General features: G+C 40.1%; 1 long non-coding RNA gene and 1 pseudogene across 1 annotated transcript; one reads left to right on the forward strand and one right to left on the reverse strand.

Annotated features, from left to right (window-relative positions):
* Positions 1 to 1,074: 1,074 nt before the first annotated feature.
* Positions 1,075 to 20,716, forward strand: LOC115514505 (annotated as a pseudogene).
* Positions 20,717 to 23,991: 3,275 nt separating this feature from the next.
* Positions 23,992 to 24,547, reverse strand: LOC115501680. Its single transcript, XR_003964884.1, has 2 exons — positions 24,460 to 24,547; positions 23,992 to 24,374 (listed from the first exon to the last, which is right to left on the reverse strand). It is a non-coding gene; the product is annotated as an uncharacterized LOC115501680 (long non-coding RNA).
* Positions 24,548 to 27,218: the final 2,671 nt, after the last annotated feature.

Consider the following 27,218-nt stretch of genomic DNA (forward strand, 5'->3'; position numbering starts at 1 on the left):
TTTCCTGTCCTTGATGCAGGTGTCTCAGTTGGAGGAGGGACTGAGCCATGGAAGGGGAGATTTCAATTCTATGAGTCTGGAGATTGTTTATTAGACTAACTGGACCTACTCACCTGAGTGAAACCAGGCGACAGGATATTTCCTGAGCCATTCCTTCTGTCACCAAACAAGAAGTGTCTTTTTTGTGTCGTACATTTCAGAGACCATGCTGATCTCCATGACTACTTGCCCTTTCCAGCATGTGTCATGCCCTCAAATCAAAGTTTCAGAGCCTTCATCCAATGGCAACCTGAAGACTTACTCAAATGTGTGGGGTAAGAAAGGACCACATCTATTTATTCCACCTCAGCAACTGCTTATAGTTAGCAAGCTTGCAGAAGGCATTTCAGGCAGATAAACACTGCCTGAAAAATGCTTGTCCAACCATGGACTGACGGCTCTAGACAACCCTAGATATGCCTATCCTCCTTCCTCTCACTCCTGTCCCTGCCTTGATTACTCAGATCCCCAGTCCTAGTCTGGTGTCAGGTGGAGGCCTTGCACTCAGCTTTTTTTTTTAATTTTTTTTTTTCCAACGTTTATTTATTTTTGGGACAGAGAGAGACAGAGCATGAACGGGCGAGGGGCAGAGAGAGAGGGGGGACACAGAATCGGAAACAGGCTCCAGGCTCTGAGCCATCAGCCCAGAGCCCGACGCGGGGCTCGAACTCACGGACCGCGAGATCGTGACCTGGCTGAAGTCGGACGCTTAACCGACTGCGCCACCCAGGCGCCCCTGCACTCAGCTTTCTGGATAGGCCTTTAGGTGTTGAAAGGATGATTGTACAAATATCAGATAGATTGACACTTCTTGAAAACGTATGAATAAGAGGAGGTGGCACACCCCAAAAAAGACTCAATTTGATTGCCTGCTTGGACCTTGTGAATTTTCCTGGGCCCAGTTCCAAACCATATCAGTTGTCTAAGAGGTGGACTAGCCTGGAAAGAAAAACCCAAACTTAGAAAAGTTTTGCACTGTGACCCCAAGTGCAATCTGCAATTTTTGTTTGCCTCTCATGTGCTCCATATTCTACCATGGATTCCTACTCCATGTGGGAGAAGGAGCCTAGCAGAGGTCTGCAGACCTCTTATGTGGCTGAGAAAGTGTTTCACCTGCAGAGGCAGCAGCTGTGCTTATGGCCAGGGAACAATTCCACTTGATAAGGGCCCCAAAGTGAGCATTGCACATCTGTTCTCACCCACTTGTCTTGAGGAAGGGTCATGTGATCACAGGGGGACACAGGACCAGAAGGTTTGACTGTGGACTGTGAGGTGTGCACTCAGAGCATCAGGCCCCAGGCCACTGAGTACTGTGGCCACTAATGACCAGAGGAGAAGGAGCTGAGAGCTTGGTCTCAGCAGCAAAGCTCTTTGCAAATGACCAGTGAGGTAATTTGCCAAGTGCCTATGTGCTGTCTCTGTCCTCAGTCATGTATAGTAATTGCATAATTTTTGTGCTCGTGGTTGTGAGTCTGTGCATGTTATCCTAATACGTGGTCAGTTTGAAGCTGGGCAGCAGGTAGATTTTCAGTTCTACTTGTTCTTCATAATATTCCTAAATCCCACCCCACCTACTCACTCCCAGATTCGATTATAGCTTATTACTCTCATCTCCCTCTATCCAGTCTCTTGCAAACTGTGGGTTGTGATTTTACTCCTTTATGATATCACTGGCACTTAAATTCCACCCTAAGCCTATAAAGCTTTAAATAAACAAACAAAGAAACAAACAAGGGTTTAGGCATGAGGCACTTTCTAATAAATGCCAGTTTTAGTGTGTGTACATCTGCACCCAAATATGTGTTAATCTCAGGATACAGGCATTTTTCTGTCTGTTAGCAAGTCTGACTCTAGACTTTGAGGTGTGCACCTGGCGGGGGGGCATCAGGCCCCAGCCCACTGGGTGCTGCAGACACCGCAGACCAGAGCCAACCAAACAGGGCCCCAGCCCCAGAATGATTATCATACACTGCTGAGAAGTAGCCAAGCTCTGTGGAGCACCCAAGTGGGAGCTTTCTGTCACTCAGTACAAAAAAAAACCATCACTGTCAGGGTACCTGAGTCTCAGGTATTTCTTAACTTACTACAGAGGGCTGTAATTTGCTGTCTATGTGTGTTCATCTGCATCCAAGCTAGTTGTCAAGTTCCTGTGTGGGTCTGCATCTTTGCCTTGTAGTTGTTTCTGGAATCTTAGTCTTTCTTGTCCCCTACTTCCTCCCTGAATAATTTCTCAGTCTTTCTGCCATCATAGAATTGATTCTCTCTCTTTGTCAGATAGAGAATATTTCTCTGAGGTCCCCAAAATATGGCAGGATGGAGAGAATCATGACTGACTACACACAAAAGAATATGCACAGCAAGAATTTGAAAAGAACTGAGCTATTTTTCTGTTTTAAATATTTTACTTTCTTATGTAATATAATGATCACCTATACACTAAATAATCATACAAAGGAATAGAATATCTCTAACAGCTTATACCTCCCTTTCTGTTCCTATTCACTCCATTTCTGTCCACAGCCCTGGGGAACAATTTCATGAAGTACACATTTATGATTCCTTTCTTTTATTTGTGCACTATCACTTACATATGCATGCTTAACCAATAAATGGTTTAGTTTTCTTGAAACTTTATTTAAGGGGAATTTTCCTCATTCTTGGTATTTAATTAATCTCAATATTACCCTAAAAGATTAATTCCTCTGTATATACTTGTGGTTTATTCTTTTCAATTCTATGTAGCTCAATTTATTTATCCATTCCCTGTCAATGCTTAGACTCTCATTTTGCACAATTATGAAAAATGTTGTTAGGAGCACATGTCCATATGTTTCTTGTACAATTTTGAAGAGTGAGTCTTTGGTATAGTATTAGGAGTGGAACCTGAGTCCTGAGGCACTTGAATATACAATTTAAAAAGATTTAGCCATATTGTTTCTTCAAAGTGATTGCACTGAATTAAATTTTCAGCTTCCATCTTTCAGCAATTATATCAAAGTACATTATCACCAATACCTGATATTGTCCAGAGTTTTAAATTTGCAATTTAATCACTATACAATGTAATTTCATAGTACACAGATGTGCATTTGCCTCGTTATTAGTGAATCTATATTTCTCTCTCTCTCTTTCTTTCTCTCTCTTTTGACCAAACTATTTCTTTTTCTGAGAAATTTGTTCATGTCTTTTGCCCACTTCCATGCTGAATTTTTTCAGTTTTTCTTAGTGATTTCTGGAATTTTTAAAATACCTTCTTTCCATTAATCCTTAGTGATTACATTTGTGCAAATATCTTCTCCAGATCTATGGAGATTTTTAAGTTTTCTTTTTGTATTTGTTTCCATGAAGAGAAAATTTTCATTTCAATATAGTCAGATGAATCACATTGGTCAGTCTGTTTTATACAGATGTCATCTGGGTATCTTCATTCATCATCACATTTAAGAAATCTTTATCTAGGAAGAACTATATTTTCTTCTACAGTTTCCATTTGAGATTTAGGTATTAAATGCCTAAATTAATTAGTTTAATTAGTTAATCTGGAGTTTATTATAATAGTGATGTAAGTAGAGATTCAGTAACCTCTGTCCATATAGAGAACAGGTTTGTCAGCTCCACTTACTAGATAGCTCCCTCTGACATCCCCTGAACTTCTCCCATGCAACAGAATTCCACACATACCTGAATCCTATACAGGGCTCTGTGTCTCTTTCTGTGGGTCAGCTGGTCTAGCACCCAACTGTCTTAGATACTATAGAATTGAAATAAATGTTATCTGAAACAGCAAATCCTCTTATGTTCTTCTTCTAAAGAAACTTTGGTATTTTCCTCTTGATCTTCCATATAAATCTTAAAATCCAGGCTTCTTCCTCTCTCTGTGTCTCCCTTCCTGCTGCTTGCCAATTTCCCCCCAGAATACCTTCTACTTGTTTAAGTTGTTCATGAGATGTGACCCCATGACTTTCCAGTGTTGCCCATGCCCAATGGAGACAATCTGGCAGCCAGCAACATGGCTCCTAAAATGAAAGAAACAGAAAGACAAATGTTATAGTCCCTCTCCTTTCTGATAGAAATGCTTCTCTTATTCAGTGGGTATTTGGAAACTTGCTCATTGTCTTCCTCCTTGCCCTCAGTTATCCCATGGGACTCTGGGCTAGATGACCTCCCAAGGGTTATCAGACACCTGCCTCCCAGGGCTTCTGGTGTCTCTCTGCCCTCCCCCAACTCCCTAAGGCACATGAAGTCACAACAGCCTTATGTTTCCTTTCCTGGAACTGCTTGTTCTGTGGAGAAATGATGGTTTCACTTTCATGTCCTATAAATGTGGGCCTACAACAACTATCAATCAGCCAAGTTTTCCTGAAGGAGGGGCTCGAGTAAGAGGCTGTCATTCTTCCTGCTGTCTTACCCACTTTTACATGGTCAGGACAGAAGCTCTCCAGCCCCTTGCTGAGCATAGTGACCTCAAGAGCACCCAGTGCCTGTATTTCCCAAGGAGGACAGGTCTGAGGAATATTCCTGTTCCAGGAGTTCCAGGGAACACTTCACTAGCCTCAGCATTTTCTGCTGCATTAGTGAGAACATCATGATCTCTGACATCAGAAACCTGTTTCTTCTCTGAAGCTCTTGAGTGAGCAGACTGTCTACTTGCAATGTTGGGATGCTGGTTTGTTCTTAGAAGGTTGAGGGGTAGCCCTGGCAGGTAGAGAATTAAGATTTAATCCAGCTGTTCATGCCACTCTCTATGGAGAAGAAAGAACCATTCTCTGAAAATGCCTCTTTTCCTTCTTTTTTAAATAAGAAAATTTATAAAAATTTAGAATAAGCAGAATGTTTATTGGAAGTCTCCAGTTGGAATCTTCTTTTTTTTAACTTTTAAAATTTACATCCAAGTTAGTTAGCATATAGTGCAACAATGATTTCAGAAGTAGATTCCTTAGTGCCCCTTACCCATTTAACCCATCCCCCCTCCCACAACCCCTCCAGTAACCCTTTGTTTGTTCTCCATATTTAAGAGTCTCTTATGTTTTGTCCCCCTCCCTGTTTTTATATTACTTTTGCTTCCCTTCCCTTGTGTTCATCTGGTCATTTCGATACTCTGTAAGTTTTGATAATTGGTAACAATGCAGAGTAAATATATTTTTTTTGTCCATTTAGGCTATAACAAAATACCTCAGACTGGGTGGTTTCTAACCACAAATCTATTACTCATAATTCTAAGTGATAGGAAGACCCAGATCAAGGCACCTGCAGATTCAGTGTTTAGTGAAAACTCACTTACAAGGTAGACATTTCTTCCTGTCACCCCACATAATGGAGGAGCTCTCTGGGCTCTTAAGAGACCATTTAAGAATGGAATTAATCCATTTATGATCTCTCTGCCCTAGGAACTGTCAAAAATTCACCAACTAGTACCAGAAATTTGAGCATACACTTCATCTATGAATTTTGCAGAGGAAACAAACATTCAGGCCATGGCAGTAATATAGATAAAATTTGTCTGTGGAGTTTCAAGTGAATTTCCACCCTCACTTTAGAATATAGAGCTCTTGCCCTATTTTAAATGCATTTCCATATTCTTGAACTATAAATATCCCTTCTTTGAGATTCTCCATTCAACTAGTAATTTCATCTGCCTGTTTCCTTCCTTAGTAAATAGTTAAATAAAATGCTTATCACATATTCCTATTATATATGTTCGAGGGTCATGATTTCCCCTCTGTTGACAATTGTCCTTGCAGAACATGTAGGATGGGGATAAACTTTGAGCATGCTTCTACTGGTATGATCACTGGTAGCCCCTGAGATAACCTTATGTGTATAAATATTTTTAAAATCACAGTTTCCTTACTCATAGTGATTTATAAAGGCCCCATCAACAACGCAATAATTATTTCCTTGAATTGCCTTGATTTAATCATATCTATATTTTAAACTGTGCAGAGTTGAATAAGGAAAATTAGAGCTCTTGTATACTGCCTTTGCCACTTCCTGTCTCATGTTCTAAATCTCACCAAATTCTTCCATTAAGGAGATTAAGATGCCATGGGGCAATTATTACCACAAAGACTATGTGCTTGACTATCCTCCTTATAGAACACACATCCTGGCAGGTTTTTCTCTGCCTCCTACCTCTCCCACAAGACAAGTCCTGCTCCTATTTGCTGAAGTATATGGGAAGTGAGGTATGTCTATAATTCTTCTGTGTTCTGTAATGTGCAGGCCTGACTGAGTCTTCCTACAGAATGGGAAGGTTTTGGACATTGTATTGAGGAAATGGCATTCTAGGAAATCTGCATTCTGGGAAAATGCAGACTGTCTACATTAATTTCTCATTGCTTAGTATCATATTAACACAAATTTACTGGCTAAGACAGCAGCCCAGATTTATTCACTTATAGATCTAGAGAGAAGTTGTCCAAAATAAACCTTAAAGTAACCAAAACCATGGTGTCATTAGGGCTGAATCTTTCTTGAGGGTCCATGAAACAATTCATTTATTTGCTTTCTCCAGATTTTAGAAGCTGTCTGAGTGCCTTAGCTTCTAGTTCTTCTTACATCTTTCTGGAACTTCAATCCAATATGTGATTCCATCACTTCACCTTTTTTCTGCACTCATCCTTGCCTCTTTCTATAAGTTCCTCTCTGACTATATCACCACATTAAATTAGTAATGCAGAGGGTTCCTCTCTCTGGAAAGCTTTATTAGAATTAAAGTAGCTCTACAAGAGGACAAGGTAAAAGATGTGGCTGACATAATTCAGGAATCCCTTTTAGAAGCAGAAAATGTGGGGCGCCTGGGTGGCGCAGTCGGTTAAGCGTCCGACTTCAGCCAGGTCATGATCTCGCGGTCTGTGAGTTCGAGCCCTGTGTCGGGCTCTGGGCTGATGGCTCAGAGCCTGGAGCCTGTTTCTGATTCTGTGTCTCCCTCTCTCTCTGCCCCTCCCTCGTTCATGCTCTGTCTCTCTCTGTCCCAAAAATAAAATAAACGTTGGAAAAAAAAATTTAAAAAAAAAAGAAGCAGAAAATGCCTACATGGATGTGGCTATGATTGGGAAGTCAGGGACTGGGAAGTCCAATTTCATCTTTTCCATGAAAAGACTTAGTCACAAAGAGAATGTATCTTCTGATAGTATTGGAGTTGTGGGGCCACCATGAAGAAAACCCCTTGAAAACATCCAAAATATCCCAATGTGAACTTCTGGGACATGTCTGAAACAGGAACACCCAATTTCCTCCCACATACATATTTAGAAATGGTGGGATTTGCTAACTATGACTTCTTCCATCATTTATTCCTCTCAGTTTAACTTCAATGATTAAGTTAAAAAATCAGGGAGATAGGCAAGAAGTTCTACTTTATTAGAGTCGGTGTGTCCAATAATTTATATAAGAAGAAGAATAGCAAACTCAGGTCCTTTCAAAAGGCAGAGAGTGCTTCAGCAGTTAGGAGACAACTGCCTGGCTAATCTCAGCACCATCAGAGTGCCCAAGTCATGCATCTTCTTGGTCTCCAACTTTGACCTGGATGACTTCGATTTCCCAAGACAGGAAGAGACATTGCTGAATAAGCGCCCTGTTCATAAGTGCTACTCCTCTGTGGTCCTGTTGCTCAGTTTGTCTGATGCTTCCATTGAGATGAAGAGAGCGTTCTTCAAGGAGAAGATCGGGCTGGATACCCTGAAATCATCTGCTTTGACCTTCATCCCCTTCATGGCATGCTTCAGTGACTTTGATTTGCTCCAGCATGAGAAGTGCTTGAACCTTTACTAAAGCTACTTCAATTTGGATGAAAAGTCAGTCAGAGAGATTGCCATGAACCTGGGCATGTCTGTGGAATAGATCAAGACTTTCACCAAGTCCTTGAATTTCTGGTTACTTATGAAGATGAAAGCATAACAGCTAAAACCATGAATTGTGCTAAATACTATTGCTCGATGAACGGAGGCCTCCCGTGTACCCATTTCCCATTTTTGAAAATATACTTTCAAGGCACCTGAGTGGCTGAAATTTACACAAATATCAGTTTTAGAAAATTTTTATTGAACATCTGACTCTTGATTTCAGCTCAGATCATGATCTTCCCATTCGTGGAATTGAGACCCAGGTCAGTCTCAGTACTGAGCATGGATCTTGCTTGGGTTTCTCTCTCTCTCTGCTCCCTCTCCACTCACAATCTCGATCTCTCTCAAAACAAATAAGTTAAATAGAATACACTTTAAAAAGGAATGGTCAATTTTGATTGGGATTGCATTGAATGTGTAGAAAGCTTTGGGTAGTATTGACATTTTGACAATATTTATTCTTCCAATCCATGAGCACGGAATGTTTTTCCATTCCTTTATATCTTCTTCAATTTCCTTCATAACAAACTGAGGGTTGATGGGGGGTGGGAGGGAGGGGAGGGTGGGTGATGGGTATTGAGGAGGGCACCTTTTGGGATGAGCACTGGATGTTGTATGGAAACCAATTTGACAATAAACTTTATTGAAAAAAAATAAAAAAATAAAAAGGAATGGACAGAAATCTCTTTAAAAAAAAGGAAATATTTCTGCAGTAGAAATTCATCAGTACAGTGATCATTGATGCTAAAATTATCTTGCACAAGACATTACAGAACTTAAGCCTAAAGATGTCACAGAGATGGGTTGATTTGCCAAAAAAAGTAACAAATGGGACTCAGGTCTTGTCTCCTCTTAGTGAGGTTTGGGTCCTCTTACACCCACCACCAAGGTCAACTTTTCAATAAGTGGAAGGAATGTCATTCCACTGTAGAAAAACCATTGTTTCACATTGACACTCCACTGCTATACAAAGGGGATTTGACCATGGCTTCTCTGCATTACCTAGACTATTTTGCTTAAATCATGACAGAAATGTACCCTATGTTTTTCATTAATCTCCATGTGTTATGAGGCAATTTACATTTGTTTGATTTATTCAGATAATAAGCTTTTGAACACAATCAAGATAACTCTTGTCCATTGGCTTTTTACAACTGATTATCTCCAGTCATCATATTAATAGCTTTCTCACAAAACTAAGTATGGGAACATGTCTAAGTCAATAGCTTAGTGTGTAGTGGAGCACTGAAGCAAGAGTGAGGAAGTTTAAAGAGGATTAGGGAAATGTTTCCAGATGCTATGGGGGAACAGAGGGAAGTGAACAAAGTCAGGGTTTGTATTTCTAAGATTTTATCAACATTAGATGGGCCAAGAGACTAGTGAACAAGACACAGTGAGGGTCAGGAGATATGGGAGAGTGAAGATGAATTGAGAAGGAGACTACAAAGCAAAGATGAATTGCATTAGTGAAGTTGTAAGAATAATGTGTTTTGCTTCCACCCAAATCTACATCAAATTATGTAACAGGACTACCTCAAGACTCAAGGATTGTTAGAGCACTGCTACTGTAATCAAGAATTTCCTACATCTTCCCCCATCACTGGTGTATGGAGGATGCTTTAGGGTGTAAGAGGTGTACCTGGGGGATGCTGTCCCTCAGATACTTGTTACTCTGAATGTTCTCCCAAGAAAGTGGTGGGCACAGAGGTATAGAATGGGACCCAAGTGGAATACAATTTCCTATCCACTCCCTGCTGCTCCACTGCTCAGGAGAGGTCTCTTGTAGGACAGAAGGGGGTCAGTAAGGGATAAAGTGAAGGACTGTGCAGCTTCATGCATAACAGGTGTATGAAATACTCAGAGGGAAGGAGCTCTTGACCCTCTTGTGTGACCACATTGCATTTAAAAATGTTTGTTCCATTGATTTTGATACACATTCCCAGTGTAGAATTTACACTCCCAGGATCCAGTCTGTTTGTCATCTTGCCACCAAATCACATCTATCATTATAAAAAGCATGAACACTGAGGAATTCCCCCCCGCTTTTTTTCATCTTATCAACCAGAGGTGGTCAGCACTGGGACTTACACAAACTTCCCCTTCCCCACAAGTCATGACCTTTTCAAGATCCATGGGTCTCTTCTTCCAATTCAATGATCTTCCATTAAGACAGCAAAAGAAAAATCCAAAGGTTTTATATGGATCCCTTTGGGAAAACAATTGTGATAAGATTAGAGTTATCAAATACTTACATCTGTGGGATTTGTTTTAAAGTTCCCTTATTTACAGATGAGACTGTAAAATGAATCTTTCACTGTGGGAAGGAAGAACTCAGAGGAAGGTGGAAGTAGGGGAATAAGTTTTAGTGCTTTGGTCTTATAAGCCTTGTCCCAGGGTGAAGAAGAGTGTTCATGTGCCTGGCTGACATTCGTGATTTCTCTGGCAGTGTGAAAGGAGGTGGCTGCTAAGAGGATGGAGATGTGTTAAGGTCTGGGAGAAGAAGATAGAGCTAAGAGGTGTCTGTAAATTAAGACCTGTGGGCCCAGCCGGTCAGTTATTGTGAGAGATTTTGGGTATTTATCATCTCAGCATCCAACAGTCATCCAGATTCTGTCTGAGGGGCTTCTAAAACTTCTCCAGGAGGTACCCTGATGGTTGTCCATCACTATGGGTATCTGGAGTGAGTCTTGCCATTCAGCAGCCCTCAATACCACCTCACTGTGCCTTAATCTTTGTGTTCCCCACGAGACCTCCCCTTGAACACAAAACTCCTTTTCATGAACTGAATTGGGGGATAGTGGCTTAGAGAACCAGAGAATTGGTGTTGGTGATAAAGAAAAACTCCTCAGGCATCTTATAGTCTTCTTACCAGCTGGGTCAGTGGTAAAACAGCCCCCTACCTAACTTCTATCCACTCCAGGGACTGTGAGATGACATATTGGTTCTCTGAAGTAGGTCATTGTTGGAACAAGTGATGTGAAGAGTTCAGTTCCCAGGCCACTTGGGTCATTCCTATTGCAGCGGTCCTAAGTCAACATAGTAGGGACAAATGAAATCACTTCCTGGGTGTCACCATCAAGAAAGGAGGAGGTAAACTTTAGTGATCTTTGTTGGGATGCCTTTTATCCTGTATAATCTAATGACAGAGAACTTTTATTGAAAGATAAATGTAGGTTAGGCTACTGCTATCATATTTGACACTCATAACAAGCTGAGGTGTGGCCCTTTTATCTCTCACTTTTTTTCAAATGCAGCTCAAATTATTGCATCCTTTCCTCAAAGTCACAGAGCTGGGTAATGAAGAAAGTGGGATTGGACTCCAGGCATTTGGTTTTTAATGAAAGAAGACATTATTTGAAAGGTGATTTATACACAGTGTAGTTTCGATGAGTTAAACATATGGCTATTCTCATATGCTCCTTTTATTCTCCTTCCAAGTTTGTATTTAAATTCCAGTTAGTGAACATACACTGTAATATTATGTTCAGGTGTAGAATTTAATGAGTCAACACTGATATACAACACTCAGTGCTGGTCACAATGAGTGCACTTCTTAATCTCCATTGTGTATTTAACACATCTCCCCAGCCACCTCCCCTCTGGTAACCATCAGTTTGTTCTCCATAATTAAGAGTCTTTCTTGGTTTTCCTCTCGTTTCTTTTCCCCCTATGTTCCTTTGTTTGTTTGTTTTTTAATTCCACATATGAGTGAAATCACATGGTTATTGTCTTTCTCTGACTTATTTCACTTAGCAGAATACTTTTTAGCTCCATCCACAACATTGCAAATAGCAAGATATCACACTTCTTATGCTTGAGTAATATTTTACTGTGTGTGTGTATGTTTACACCACATCTTCTTTATCCATTCATTAGTTGATGGACATTTGCTCTCCTTCAATAATTTGGATATTGTTGATAATGCTGCTATAAACATGGGGTTTCATATTAGTATTGAAATTAGTATTTTTGAAGTCTTTGGGTGCATACCTAGTAGTGTTATTGCTCAGTTCTAAGGTAGTTCTATTTTTAACTTTTTGAGGAACCTCCACACTGTTTTCCAAAGTGGCTGCACAAGTTTGCATTCTAACCAAAAATATAAGAAGGTTTCACTTTCTCCAAATCCTCACTACCGTTTTTGTTTATTGTGTTGTTAATTTTAGCCATTCTGACTGGTGTAAGGTGATATTTAATTGTAGTTTTGATTTGAACTTCCCTGATGATGAGTGATGTTCAGCATCTTGTCATGCATCTGTTGGCCATCTGTATGTTTTGGGAAAGTATTTATTCCTGTCTTCTCCCTATTTCTTTTAACTAGATTATTTGGTTTTTGGGTGTTGAGTAATAACTTCTTTATAGATTTTGGATAGTAACACTTTATCAGCTATGTTATTTGCAAATATCTTCTCCCATTCCATTGGTTGCCTTTTAGTTTTGTTGACTGTTTCCTTGATTGTGCAGAAGTCTTTATTTTCATGGAATCCCAATAGTTTATTTTTGCTTTTGTTTCTCCCTTGCATCCTGAGACATGTCTAGTAAGAAGCTGCTAACAGCTGATGTCAAAGAGGTTACTGCCTGTGTTCTCCTCTAGGATTTTAATAATTTGAAGTCTCACATTTAGATATTTCATCCTTTTTGAATTTATTTTTGTGTATGGTATTAGAAAATGGTCCAGTTTCATTCCTTTACATGTTGCTGTCCTGTTTTCCCAACACCATTTGTTGAAGACACTTTTTTTTACCGTTGGATATTCTTTCCTGCTTGTCACAGATTTATTTACAATACAGTTGTGGGATCATCTCTGGGTTTTCTATTCTGTGCTATTGATCAATGTGTCTGTTTTTGTGCCAGTACCATATTGTCTTGATCACTAGAGCTTTGTAATATAACTTGAAGTCTGAAATTGTTATGCCTACAGGTTTGTTTTCTTTTTCTTTTTTTCAATATATGAAGTTTATTGTCAAATTGGTTTCCATACAACACCCAGTGCTCATCCCAAAAGGTGCCCTCCTCAATACCCATCACCCACCCTCCCCTCCCTCCCACCCCTCATCAACCCTCAGTTTGTTTTCAGTTTTTAGAGTCTCTTATGCTTTGGCTCTCTTCCACTCTAACCTCTTTTTTTTTTCCTTCCCCTACCCCATGGGTTTCTGTTAAGTTTCTCAGGATCCACATAAGAGTGAAACCATATGGTATCTGTCTTTCTCTGTATGGCATGTTTCACTTAGCATCACACTCTCCAGTTCCATCCATGTGGCTACAAGGGGCCATATTTCATTCTTTCTCATTGCCACATAGTACTCCATTGTGTGTATAAACCACAATTTTTTAATCCATTCATCAGTTGATGGACATTTAGGCTCTTTCCATAATTTGGCTATTGTTGAGAGTGCTGCTATAAACATTGGGGTACAATTGCCCCTGTGCATCAGTACTCCTGTATCCCTTGGGTAAATTCCTAGCAGTGCTATTGCTGGGTCATAGGGTAGGTCTGTTTCTAATTTTTTGAGGAACCTCCACACTGTTTTGCAGAGTGGCTGCACCAATTTGCATTCCCACCAACAGTGCAAGAGGGTTCCCATTTCTCCACATCCTCTCCAGCATCTATAGTCTCCCGATTTGTTCATTTTGGCCACTCTGACTGGCGTGAGGTGATATCTGAGTGTGGTTTTGATTTGTATTTCCCTGATGAGGAGCGACGTTGAGCATCTTTTCATGTGCCCGTTGGCCATCCGGATGTCTTCTTTAGAGAAGTGTCTATTCATGTTTTCTGCCCATTTCTCCACTGGGTTATTTGTTTTTGGGGTGTGGAGTTTGGTGAGCTCTTTATAGATTTTAGATACTAGCCCTTTGTCCGATATGTCATTTGCAAATATCTTTTCCCATTCCATTGGTTGCCTTTTAGTTTTGTTGATTGTTTCCTTTGCTGTGCAGAAGCTTTTTATCTTCATAAGGTCCCAGTAATTCACTTTTGCTTTTAATTCCCTTGCCTTTGGGGATGTGTCCAGTAAGAGATTGCTACGGCTGAGGTCAGAGAGGTCTTTTCCTGCTTTCTCCTCTAGGTTTTGATGGTTTCCTGTCTCACATTCAGGTCCTTTATTCATTTTGAGTTTATTTTTGTGAATGATGGGAGTAAGTGGTCTAGTTTCAATCTTCTGCATGTTGCTGTCCAGTTCTCCCAGCACCATTTGTTAAAGAGACTGTCTTTTTTCCATTGGATATTCTTTCCTGCTTTGTCAAAGATTAGTTGGCCATATGTTTGTGGGTCTATTTCTGGGGTTTCTATTCTATTCCATTGGTGTATGTGTCTGTTTTTGTGCCAATATCATGCTGTCTTGATGATTACAGCTTTGTAGTAGAGGCTAAAATCTGGGGTTGTGATGCCTCCTGCTTTGGTCTTCTTCAAAATTACTTTGGCTATTCAGGGCCTTTTGTGGTTCCATATGAATTTTAGGATTGCTTGTTCTAGCTTTGAGAAGAATGCTGGTGCAATTTTGATTGGGATTGCATTGAATGTGTAGATAGCTTTGGGTAGTATTGACATTTTGACAATATTTATTCTTCCAATCCATGAGCAGGGAATGTCTTTCCATTTCTTTATATCTTCTTCAATTTCCTTCATAAGCTTTCTATAGTTTTCAACATACAGATCTTGTACATCTTTGGTTGAATTTATTCCTAGGTATTTTATGCTTCTTGGTGCAATTGTGAATGGGATCAGTTTCTTTATTTGTCTTTCTGTTGCTTCATTGTTAGTGTATAAGAATGCAACTGATTTCTGTACATTGATTTTTTTTTTAATTTTTTTTTTCAAAGTTTATTTATTTTTGGGACAGAGAGAGACAGAGCATGAACGGGGGAGGGGCAGAGAGAGAGGGAGACACAGAATAGGAAACAGGCTCCAGGCTCTAAGCCATCAGCCCAGAGCCCAACGCGGGGCTCGAACTCACGGACTGCGAGATCGTGACCTGGCTGAAGTCGGACGCTTAACCGACTGCGCCACCCAGGCGCCCCTGTACATTGATTTTGTATCCTGCAACTTTGCTGAATTCATGTATCAGTTCTAGCAGACTTTTGGTGGAGTCTATCGGATTTTCCATGTATAATATCATGTCATCTGCAAAAAGCGAAAGCTTGACTTCATCTTTGCCAATTTTGATGCTTTTGATTTCCTTTTGTTGTCTGATTGCTGATGCTAGAACTTCCAGCACTATGTTAGACAACAGCGGTGAGAGTGGGCATCCCTGTCGTGTTCCTGATCTCAGGGAAAAAGCTCTCAGTTTTTCCCCGTTGAGGATGATGTTAGTTGTGGGCTTTTAATGAATGGCTTTTATGATCTTTAAGTATGCTCCTTCTATCCCGACTTTCTGGAGGGTTTTTATTAAGAAACTTTGCTGAATTTTGTCAAAGGCCTTTTCTGCATCGATTGACAGGATCATATGGTTGTTATCTTTTCTTTTATTAATGTGATGTATCACACTGATTGATTTGCGAATGTTGAACCAGCCCTGCATCCCAGGAATGAATCCCACTTGATCATGGTGAATAATTCTTTGTATATGCTGTTGAATTCGATTTGCTAGTATCTTATTGAGAATTTTTGCATCCATATTCATCAGGGATATTGGCCTGTAGTTCTCTTTTTTTACTGGGTCTCTGTCTGGTTTAGGAATCAAAGTAATACTGCCTTCATAGAATGGGTCTGGAAGTTTTCCTTCCCTTTCTATTTCTTGGAATAGCTTGAGAAGGATAGGTATTATCTCTGCTTTAAACATCTGGTAGAACTCCCCTGGGAAGCCATGTGGTCCTGGAATCTTATTTGTTGGGAGATTTTTGATGACTGATTCAATTTCTTCGCTGGTTATGGGTCTGTTCAAGCTTTCTATTTCCCCCTGATTGAGTTTTGGAAGAGTGTGGGTGTTTAGGAATTTGTCCATTTCTTCCAGGTTGTCCAATTTGTTGGCATATAATTTTTCATAGTATTCCCTGATAACTGCTTGTATCTCAGAGGGATTGGTTGTAATAATTCCATTTTCATTCATGATTCTATCTATTTGGGTCATCTCCCTTTTCTTTTTGAGAAGCCTGGCTAGAGGTTTGTCAATTTTGTTTATTTTTTCAAAAAACCAACTCTTGGTTTCGTTGATCTGCTCTACAGTTTTTTTAGATTCTGTATTGTTTATTTGTGCTCTGATTTATTATTTCTCTTCTGCTGGATTTAGGCTGTCTTTGTTGTTCTGCTTCTATTTTCCTTTAGGTGTGCTGTTAGATTTTGTATTTGGGATTTTTCTTGTTTCTTGAGATAGGCCTGGATTGCAATGTATTTTCCTCTCAGGACTGCCTTCGCTGCGTCCCAAAGCGTTTGGATTTTTGTATTTTCATTTTCATTTGTTTCCATATATTTTTTAATTTCTTCTCTAATTGCCTGGTTGACCCATTCATTCCTCAGTAGGGTATTCTTTAACCTCCATGCTTTTGGAGGTTTTCCAGACTTTTTCCTGTGGTTGATTTCAAGCTTTTTTTTTTTTTTTTTTTTTTTTTTATTTTTTTTTTTTTTTTGATTTCAAGCTTAATAGCATTGTGGTCTGAAAGTATGCATGGTATAATTTCAATTCTTGTAAACTTATGAAGGGCTGTTTTGTACCCAGTATATGATCTATCTTGGAGAATGTTCCATGTGCACTCGAGAAGAAAGTATATTCTGTTGCTTTGGGATGCAGAGTTCTAAATATATCTGTCAAGTCCATCTGATCCAATGTCTCATTCAGGGCCCTTGTTTCTTTATTGACTGTGTGTCTAGATGATCTATCCATTTCTGTAAGTGGGGTGTTAAAGTCCCCAGCAATTACCACATTCTTATCAATAAGGTTGCTTCTGTTTATGAGTAATTGTTTTATATATTTGGGGGCTCCGGTATTCGGCGCATAGACATTTATAATTGTTAGCTCTTCCTGATGGATAGACCCTGTAACTATTATATAATGTCCTTCTTCATCTCTTGTTACAGCCTTTAATTTAAAGTCTAGTTTGTCTGATATAAGTATGGCTACTCCAGCTTTCTTTTGGCTTCCAGTAGCATGATAAATAGTTCTCCATCCCCTCACTCTCAATCTAAAGGTGTCCTCAGGTCTAAAATGAGTCTCTTGTACACAGCAAATAGATGGGTCTTGTTTTTTTATCCATTCTGATACCCTATGTCTTTTGGTTGGCGCATTTAATCCATTTACATTCAGTGTTATTATAGAAAGATACGGGTTTAGAGTCATTGTGATGTCTGTATGTTTTATGCTTGTAGTGATGTCTCTGGTACTTTGTCTCACAGGGTCCCCCTTAGGATCTCTTGTAGGGCTGGTTTAGTGGTGACAAATTCCTTCAGTTTTTGTTTGTTTGGGAAGACCTTTATCTCTCCTTCTATTCTAAATGACAGACTTGCTGGATAAAGGATTCTCGGCTGCATATTTTTTCTGTCTAGCACACTGAAAATCTCGTGCCAATTCTTTCTGGCCTGCCAAGTTTCAAAAGAGAGATCAGTCACGAGTCTTATAGGTCTCCCTTTATATGTGAGGGCACGTTTACCCCTTGCTGCTTTCAGAATTTTCTCTTTATCCTTGTATTTTGCCAGTTTCACTATGATATGTCGTGCAGAAGATCGATTCAAGTTACGTCTGAAGGGAGTTCTCTGTGCCTCTTGGATTTCAATGCCTTTTTCCTTCCCCAGTTCAGGGAAGTTCTCAGCTATGATTTCTTCAAGTACCCCTTCAGCACCTTTCCCTCTCTCTTCCTCCTCTGGAATACCAATTATGCGTATATTATTTCTTTTTAGTGTATCACTTAGTTCTCTAATTTTCCCCTCATACTCCTGGATTTTTTTATCTCTCTTTTTCTCAGCTTCCTCTTTTTCCATAACTTTATCTTCTAGTTCACCTATTCTCTCCTCTGCCTCTTCCATCCGAGCTGTGGTGGTTTGCATTTTGTTTTGCATTTCCTTTAAAGCGTTTTTCAGCTCCTCGTGACTGTTCCTTAGTCCCTTGATCTCTGTAGCAAGAGATTCTCTGCTGTCCTGTATACTGTTTTCCAGCCCAGCGATTAATTTTATGACTATTATTCTAAATTCACTTTCTGTTATATTATTTAAATCCTTTTTGATCAGCTCATTAGCTGTTGTTATTTCCTGGAGATTCTTCTGAGGGGAATTCTTCCGTTTGGTCATTTTGGATAGTCCCTGGTGTGGTGAGGGCCTGCAGAGCACTTCCCCTGTGCTGTGGTGTATAACTGGAGTTGGTGGGCGGGGCCGCAGTCCGACCTGATGTCTGCCCCCAGCCCACCGCTGGGGCCACAGTCAGACTGGTGTGTGCCTTCTCTTCCCCTCTCCTAGGGGCGGGATTCACTGTGGGGTGGTGTGGCCCGTCTGGGCTACTTGCACACTGCCAGGCTTGTGATGCTGGGGATCTGGTGTATTAGCTGGGGTGGGTAGGCAAGGTGCACGGCGGCAGGGGGGCAGGCTTAGCTCGCTTCTCCTTAGGTGATCCACTTCAGGAGGGGCCCTGTGGCAGCCGGAGGGAGTCAGATCTGCTGCCGGAGGTTTGGCTCCGCAGAAGCACAGAGTTGGGTGTTCGAGCTGAGTGAGCAATTTCCCTGGCCGGAACCGGTTCCCTTTGGGATTTTGGCTGGGGGATGGGCGGGGGAGATGGCGCTGGCAGGAGCCTTTGTTCCCCACCAAACTGAGCTCTGTCGTCCGGGGGCTCCGCAGCTCTCCCTCCCTTTGTCCTCCAGCCTTCCCGCTTTCTGAGCAGAGCTGTTAACTTATGACCTCCCAGACGTTAAGTCGCGCTTGCTGTCGGAACACAGTCTGTCAGGCCCCTCAGCTTTTGCAAGCTAGACTCAGGGACTCTGCTTGGCCGGCGAGCCGCCCCTCCGCCCCGGCTCCCTCCCGCCAGTCCGTGGAGCGCGCACCGCCTCGCCGCCCTTCCTACCCTCTTCCGTGGGCCTCTCGTCTGTGCTTGGGTCTGGCGACTCCGTTCTGCTAATCCTCTGGCTGTTTTCTGGGTTATTTAGGCAGGTGTAGGTGGAATCTAAGTGATCAGCAGGACGCGCGGTGAGCCCAGCGTCCTCCTACGCCGCCATCTTCCCTCCCCCTCTCATTTAGTTTTCTATTGTTTTTTTTGAGATCAGTGTTCTTTTTCCTTCCTTTTTTTCCTTTCTTTTCTTTGGAAACAGGTTTATAGTTTGTTTGTTTGTTTGTTGACTGTCTCTTTGATATTTTTGTTGTTGCTTTTCCTATTCTCTCTCTTTTTTTCTTTTTTTGGATCAGGCTTTTTTTTCTATTTTTTTCTTTATTTCTAGGCTTATTTTAACAAACAAATCAAAGCAAACATAGTTAAAGGTCCAAAAACTCCCCACTGTGAAGAAGGAGGAGCTCTGAAGAGGATAGATGGCGGGAAGGAGCAGCCAAGCCCTGGACATTTTCTGAAGTGCCAAACCCTGGACAGTTTATGACCCCTTTTTAATATAGCATTACACTCAGGTACAGGAAAGATAACAAGGCATTAAAACACATAAAAGACAGAAACTTAACCAAAATGAAAGACAAAGGAATCCCTCTTTAAAAAAAAAAAGAAAAGTCAAGAAGAAATCACAGCCAGAGACTTGCTCAAAACAGACATACACAATATATCTGAATAAGAATTTAGAAAAACAGTCATAAGACTACTAGCTGGGTTGAAAAAAAAGCATAGAACACACCAGAGAAAACCTTATTGCAGAGATCAAAGACCTAAGAACTAGGCAGCCTGAAATAAAAAAAGGCTTTAACTGAGATGCAAAACTGACTCCATACAGTTACATTGAGGATTTAAGAAGCGGAGGAAAGAATAGGTAGAAGACAGAATTATTAAAAATAATGAGCTGAAAAAAAAACAGGAAAAGAAATTAATAGATCATGAGGGGAGACTTAGGGAAATTAGTGATTTCGTAAAATGAAACAATATCCATATCATATGAGTCCTCGAAGAAGAACAGCTAGAAAGAGGGCAGAAAGTTTATTTGAACAAATTATAGCTGAGAACTCTCCTAATCTGGGGAAGAAAACAAGCATCCAAGTCCAAGAGGCACAGAGAACTCTCAAATTCAACAAAAGTAAACACCATGACATGGTAAAACTTGCAAAATACAAAGATAAAGAGAGAATGCTGGAGGAGGGGCCAACATGGCAGAGAGGTAGGGGGATATGACCTTCCCACATCTCTTAAACAAAGAAGTGTTGAAGCCAAAAGACTTTGAACCCCAAGAGTCTGGGAGGAAAAGAGACTGAATCGCTACCAGGGACACTCCAGGACAACTTGACAGGCCATAGATGCGTGATTGTGAACTGGGAGAGATTAAACAAAAAGAAAGAGAGATCCCCTTCTGCAGAGAGAAGGGGAAGAGAGAGATGGCTGGGGAAGCATAGGGCTATACCTGCACAAGAGAAAAACCTCAGACTGGGATGGAGAAAGAACTAATCTCTAACTGCGGGGCTTTTTCCGGACTGGCACTGGCTGCTCTGTTCACGCACCTGGGGAGGAGGGGAGCCAGTCCCAGGCTCGGTGGCTAGGTCAGGGGCTCAGTCTGCAGTAGGAGATAGAAATCCCCTCCCTGGAGTGCTGTGGGACAGGACAAAGCCTGTCCGGGGATCACATATCAGGCTGTGCGGAACTGTGCTTTTCCAGGACGGGGATGTAGGGAGTGGGAGTTTGAATGCCAGCCAAGTGCTGGGCATGGGAGTCCGAAGAGTGAGACAGACCACCTCATCTGCACCTGTGGCTGGTGAGGATGGCTCAAACGGAATAATTTAGGACACCAGATCCGTGGAGGATAGACTGGGAGGGTTGCCATTTTTCTCCCCACCAATACCAACGTGGGGCCTCAGGGATTGGACCTTGGGGTCCACAGTGAGGAGGACTGCCTACACCAAATCATGCCTCTCTGAGCCTAACTGCATATCTACTGGAGCAAAATAGACGCTGAGGAACCAGAAAGCCCCTTCCTCCAGACCATAGCTGCTGCACTGCCTGAATTAATTCTCAGACAATTCTTGTTATATGGATATATTCTTCCTTCTTTTTCTCCTTATCACTTCACTCTTCTACTCTGGTTACTCTTGTTGTTGGTTTGTTTAAGCAGACATATTTAATCAATTCTCTTGATACATGTTCTACACCTCCTTCTTTCCTTTCTCTCTCTCTCTCTCTCTCTCTCTGGAATAAGTAAGCCAAATACTTTGGGCAACTTTATCTTCTTTTCTTTTTCTCTCCCTCCTTCTTTATTTTCCTTTATATCTCTCTCTTTCTCTGGATTAAGTAGTTTAGTCTCTCTGCCTGGTCAATGTTTATTTTTTCTTTTTCCCTGCCCCTGTCATTTCTCTGTTTGTATGTGCTGTTTCATCAACACAGCCTCCACCAGTTCTTTGCTTATAGCTAGTGTTTCTGGCTTTTTGCTTTTGTTTTGTTTTTTTCTTTTATTTTTTAATTTGTTTTTGTGTTTTCATATTTTTGTTTTCTGTTTGTTTGTCTGTTTTCCTTTCCAGGGTTACTTCAAAGAACAAATCAAAGCACACCAGATGGAAAACATCACTATGGGTAGGGAAATAAAATAACCAAAGTCACAAAAACAGAGAGCAAGTAACACTCTCAAAAAACACCCCCTTAAGGCCTAGGCTGGGACAGTGTATGACCCTCCTTTAATATAGCTTTGCTTGCAGGTGCAGAGCACATAACAAGATTTAAAACACATAAGGGACAGAAACTAGCCAAAATGATGAAATGGAATAATTCTCCTCAAAAAAAATTCTAGGAAGAAGTGACAGCTAAAGAATTGGTCAAAACAGATATAAGAAATATAAATGAATAAATATTTAGAATAATTGTCATAAGATTAACTGCTGGGCTTGAAAAAAGCATAGAAGACAGCAGAGAATCTATTGCTGTAGATATCAAGCAGCTAAAAAATAGTAATGAAGGATTTTAAAATATTAAAAATGAGGTGCAAAATAAAATGGAGGAGGTCACAACACAGAATGAAGAGGCAGAGGGGAGAATAGGTGAATTAGAAGACAAAATTATGGAAAAAGAGGAAGCTGAGAAAAAGGGAAATTAAAAAAATTCTGGATCAAAAGGGGAGAATTAGAGAACTAAGTGATTCAACCAAATGGAACAATATCTGTATTGTAAGAGTTCCAGAAGAAAAAGAAGAGAGAGAAAGGAGCAGAAAGTGTACTTAAACAAACCATAGCTGAGAATTTCCCCAATCTGGGGAAGGAAATAGACATTGAAATCCAAGAAGCACAGAGAACTCCCTTCAGACGTAACTTGAATCGATCTTCTGCACGACATATCATAGTGAAATTGGCAAAATACAAGGATAAAGAGAGAATTCTGAAACCAGCTAGGGATAAAAGGGGCTTAACGTACAAAGGTAGACACATAAGGGTAGTTGGCAGGCCATAAAGGAATGGCAGGAAATCTTCAATGTGATGAACAGGAAAAATATGCAGCCAAGAATCTTTTATCCAGGAAGTTTGTCACTCAGAATAAAAGGAGAGATAAAGGTGTTCCCAAACAAACAAAAACTAAAGCAATTCATCACCACTAAACCAGCCCTACAAGGGATTCTAAGGGGGACTCTGTGAGTGAAATGTTCCAAGGACCACAAAGGACCAGAGACATCACTGCAAGCATGAAACCTACAGATAACACAATGACTCTAAACCCATATCTTTCAATACTAACAATGAATGTAAATGGACTAAATGCTCCAATCAAAAGACATAGGGTATCATAATGGATTAAAAAAACAAGACCCATCTATTTTCTGTCTACCAGAGACTCACTTTAGACCTGAGGATACCTTCATATTGAAAGTGAGGGTATGGAGAACTATCTATCATGCTATTGGAAGTCAAAAGAAAGCTGGAGTAGCTATACTTATATCAGACAAGCTAGACTTTACACTATGCATGCATGGTGAGGCTTGACTCACATTGTAATGAACAAATTTTATTACAAAAGTAAGGTGGTGAAAAATTGGAATTTGGTTTTCTGTTTGTTAAAAGCACAAATTTAGTTTTTGTGTTTTTTAACATTTGATCTACTTTTGATAACGGTTGTGAAAGTTCCTTTATCATTTAAGAGATTTTCCTAGAAAACAAAGATCCTGTATTTTATGTTGTATTTGTACAGGTATATAAGTGTTCTAGAAATTATGAGAAATTCCTGGAAATTTGATATGCCCTAGTATAATGTCATTACTTGTAATTACTCTCTTACTTTCTGAAATTGCTGTCATCAAAATTGAGGCTCATATTAAAAGAAATAACCAGAGTATCAGGAAAATGCCCCAGCTGATTTTCATGCAAAGACAGCCAGCAAAAAATCTACAAAGACAATGGCACATGTGAATAAAATCCACTCTGCTGCTACAAAAAAGTCCTCACACTGTAAGATTTTTGCCATTCTGATGTCAGAGTAACATAGCAACACTCTGCTTTTCAGTCACAGAAAATAAGTTGAGTAAACAATGGCTGTAAGTTGAACACTCATGGCTTTAGGAAACACAGGACAGCTGCTTGATTCTTCCTGACTCCCTGGTAAGCTCCATTGTTTTTGTTTTTGTTTTTTCATTCCCTCACCCATTATAAGTGAATTTAAGATGACTCAAATTATGGCTAGACATTACCCAGGAGACTTCTATAATATTGTGGAAATAACCTACTACCAATGTCTGACTTCTCAAGGTCCATTATCCTGGTAAAAATATTTTTGCCCCAGGAAGCCTCACACCTATTATTCCCTGTGGACTTTGAACACCTGCTGCTGGTCTTTAATCAATTGCCACTGAATTTGGATTACCAATGTGTTCTTCTTTATTATATGTGTGTTTTCCAGTTAGGTTGAAGCTTTCCCCTGCAGCAAGGCTGAAGCCTGCACAGTGGCAAAAAACTGTTAATAATTTCTTTTTCTCCTCCTCTCTTACTTTAAAAACATTATTTTCCTACAGTACAATGAAGCTCTTCTCTATTTGCTGGATAACTTGCTGCCTAATTCATGAATCATTAAATAAAGTCAATCAGCCCTTTACAGTTTGTTGATTTGAATTTTATTTTTAAACAGTTAACATACATTGTCTCTCCAGTGAAAGGTATTTAGATGTGAGATGACAGGTGTCTGATGGCAGAAGTTCTTAGGGAAAGTCTCTATCCACTGACACCCCTGACATTCACATGAACCTTCTGCAATTCACAGGAATAGTTTGTTCTCCAACCGCCCTCTGAATATTTCCAAATAGTTAATTCTCTAAATGGCTCACAGCCATCCACCAGTCATCCTTCCCCTCAGCCTTTCAAGCCCACTGCACTCAAAATTGAGCATCCAGACTCTTCCACGTTTAGACCATCAGATCTATAATTCTGTTTTTAGATCAGCACTCAATCCAAAGTGATTTCTTGCTTACCAGCTCCTGAAAGCAAAGAGACTTGGTGTCAGTGTTGAGCTCTGAATGTGTCCACTGGCAGCACAGGAAACACTGAGTCTGAAGAGCTCACACAGGAATACTTCTGCCCACAGACTGTCCTTGAACTGGAACAGGTCCTTTGTGCTGGTGTGGTCTCGGTAGAGATTAAAGAGCTCACTGTCACCCCAAATGTTTAAACTGTGTGTGAGGAGCTGGCATGATTTAAATAGTCTCTGGTCTCTGCTCCACCCTCACATGAATCTGGCCAATAATAAAGAAGCATCCATCACATTGCAGAGCCCTGCATTTACAAGAACAGAAAGTGAAATCAAAGTTCTGAGGGTTGCTTTTCTGGGAAACACAGCCATTGCTAAGAAGTGAAACTGAAAGGCATCATGTCCACAGATTTTGTGTGTTTTTTTTTTTCTGTTTCATATATTCTCTATATTTACAATTTTTTTTAATGAAATTTATTGACAAATTGGTTTCCATACAACACCCAGTGCTCATCCCAAAAGGTGCCCTCCTCAATACCCATCACCCACCCTCCCCTCCCTCCCACCCCCCATCAACCCTCAGTTTGTTCTCAGTTTTTAACAGTCTCTTATGCTTTGGCTCTCTCCCACTCTAACCTCTTTTTTTTTTTTTTCTTCCCCTCCCCCATGGGTTCCTGTTAAGTTTCTCAGGATCCACATAAGAGTGAAACCATATGGTATCTGTCTTTCTCTGTATGGCTTATTTCACTTAGCATCACACTCTCCAGTTCCATCCACGTTGCTACAAAAGGCCATATTTCATTCTTTCTCATTGCCACGTAGTATTCCATTGTGTATATAAACCACAATTTCTTTATCCATTCATCAGTTGATGGACATTTAGGCTCTTTCCACAATTTGGCTATTGTTGAGAGTGCTGCTATAAACATTGGGGTACAAGTGCCCCTATACATCAGTACTCCTGTATCCCTTGGGTAGATTCCTAGCAGTGCTATTGCTGGGTCATAGGGTAGGTCTATTTTTAATTTTCTGAGGAACCTCCACACTGCTTTCCAGAGCGGCTGCACCAATTTGCATTCCCACCAACAGTGCAAGAGGGTTCCCGTTTCTCCACATCCTCTCCAGCATCTATAGTCTCCTGATTTGTTCATTTTGGCCACTCTGGCGTGAATGTGTTTTCAAACAGACATCTCTTTTACTGATAAGTAGGTCAAGAAATAAGACCTATGTGAACTATAGCTCAATAAAACTGACATTTTAAAAAAGAAGATGAAGAAATGGGCTGGTGATGCTTTGCAAGTAGCAATGCTCTCCTCCAGTGTAGATAGAGTTTCTTCCCTTCCTTTTTTTTTTTAATTGAAGAATAAAATGTTATATTAGTGTCAGGTGCACAACTTATTTTTTTAATTTGTTTTCTTTTTAAGTTTACTTATTTTAAGAGAGAGACAGAGAGAGTGAGCACCGCCAGGTGCACAACATATTCCCAGGAGTAGAATAACTGGATTATATAATATTTCTATTTTTAATTTTTGGGGGAAACTTCATACACATTTCTACAGTAGTTGCACCAATGTACAATCTTGCAACAATACATGATAGTTCCTTTTTTCCCACATCATCACTAACACTTGTTATTTTTTATCTTTCTAATACTAGCCATTCTGATGATTTGAGATAATACCTCATTATTGTTTTGATTTGAATTTTCTTGATGATTACTGCCTTTCTAAACTTGAATTGTTTGTTTGTTGTGGTTTTTTTTTGGTGTTGAGTTGTATAATTCCTTTATACATTTGCTGTATTATCCCTTTATCAGATATATCATTTGCAAGTATCTTCTCTTATTTACTGGTTTGCCTTTTTGATTTGTTAATGGTTTCCTTCTCTGTGCAAAAGCTTTTTATTTTGTTGTATTCATAATAGGTTTTTTTTCCCCTTTGTTTTCCTGCCTGGAGAGAATATTCATAAATACGTTGCTAAGGGAGATGACTAAGAGATTACTGCATATGTTTTTTTAGGAGTTTTATGGTTTCAGGCCTCACGTTTAGGTCTTTAAACCATTTTGAGTTTATTTTTGTGTATGGTTTAAAAAGCGGTTCAGTTTCATTCTTTTGCATGTAGTTATCCATGGTTTTCCTAAAACCATTGTTGAAAAAGCTGTCTTTTCCCTTTGCATATTCTTGCCTCCTTTACATTAATTGACCATATACATGTGGGTTTATTTCTGGACTTTCAATTCTGTTCCATTTATTTTGTTATTATTTTAGAGAGAGAATGCATGAGCAGAGGAGGGGGCAGAGAGAATCTCAAGTAGACTCCATGCTGATCAATGCAGGGCTTGATCCCACAACTCTGGGATCATGACCTGAGCTGAAAGCAAGAGTCAGACTCACAACTGACTGAGCTACCCAGGCGCCACTCTGTTCCATTGATTTTGTGTCTATTTTTGTGCCAGTACCATACTGTTTTGATCACTACAGCTTTGGATATAACTTGAATTTCAGAATTGGGATGCCTCCAGCTTTGTTTTTCTTTTTGAAGACTACTTTGGCTATTCGGGGTCTTTTTCGGTTCCACCCAAATTTTAGGATTGCTTTTTCCAGTTCTGTGAAAAATGCTGTTGGTATTTTAATAGGGATTGCATTAAATCTCTATATCATTATGCATTGTATGGACATTTTGACAGTATTTGTTCTTCAAATCCTTGAGCATGGAATATCTTTCCATTTGTTTGTGTCATCTTCACTTCCTTTCATCAATGTTTTATAGTTTTCAGGGTACAGGTCTTTCACCTCTTTGGTTGCTTATTCCTAGGTATTTTATTATCTTTGGCACAATTATAAATGGGATTTTT

This window comes from Lynx canadensis, chromosome A1 (assembly GCF_007474595.2).
Source record: "Lynx canadensis isolate LIC74 chromosome A1, mLynCan4.pri.v2, whole genome shotgun sequence".
Classification (NCBI taxonomy): domain Eukaryota; kingdom Metazoa; phylum Chordata; class Mammalia; order Carnivora; family Felidae; genus Lynx; species Lynx canadensis.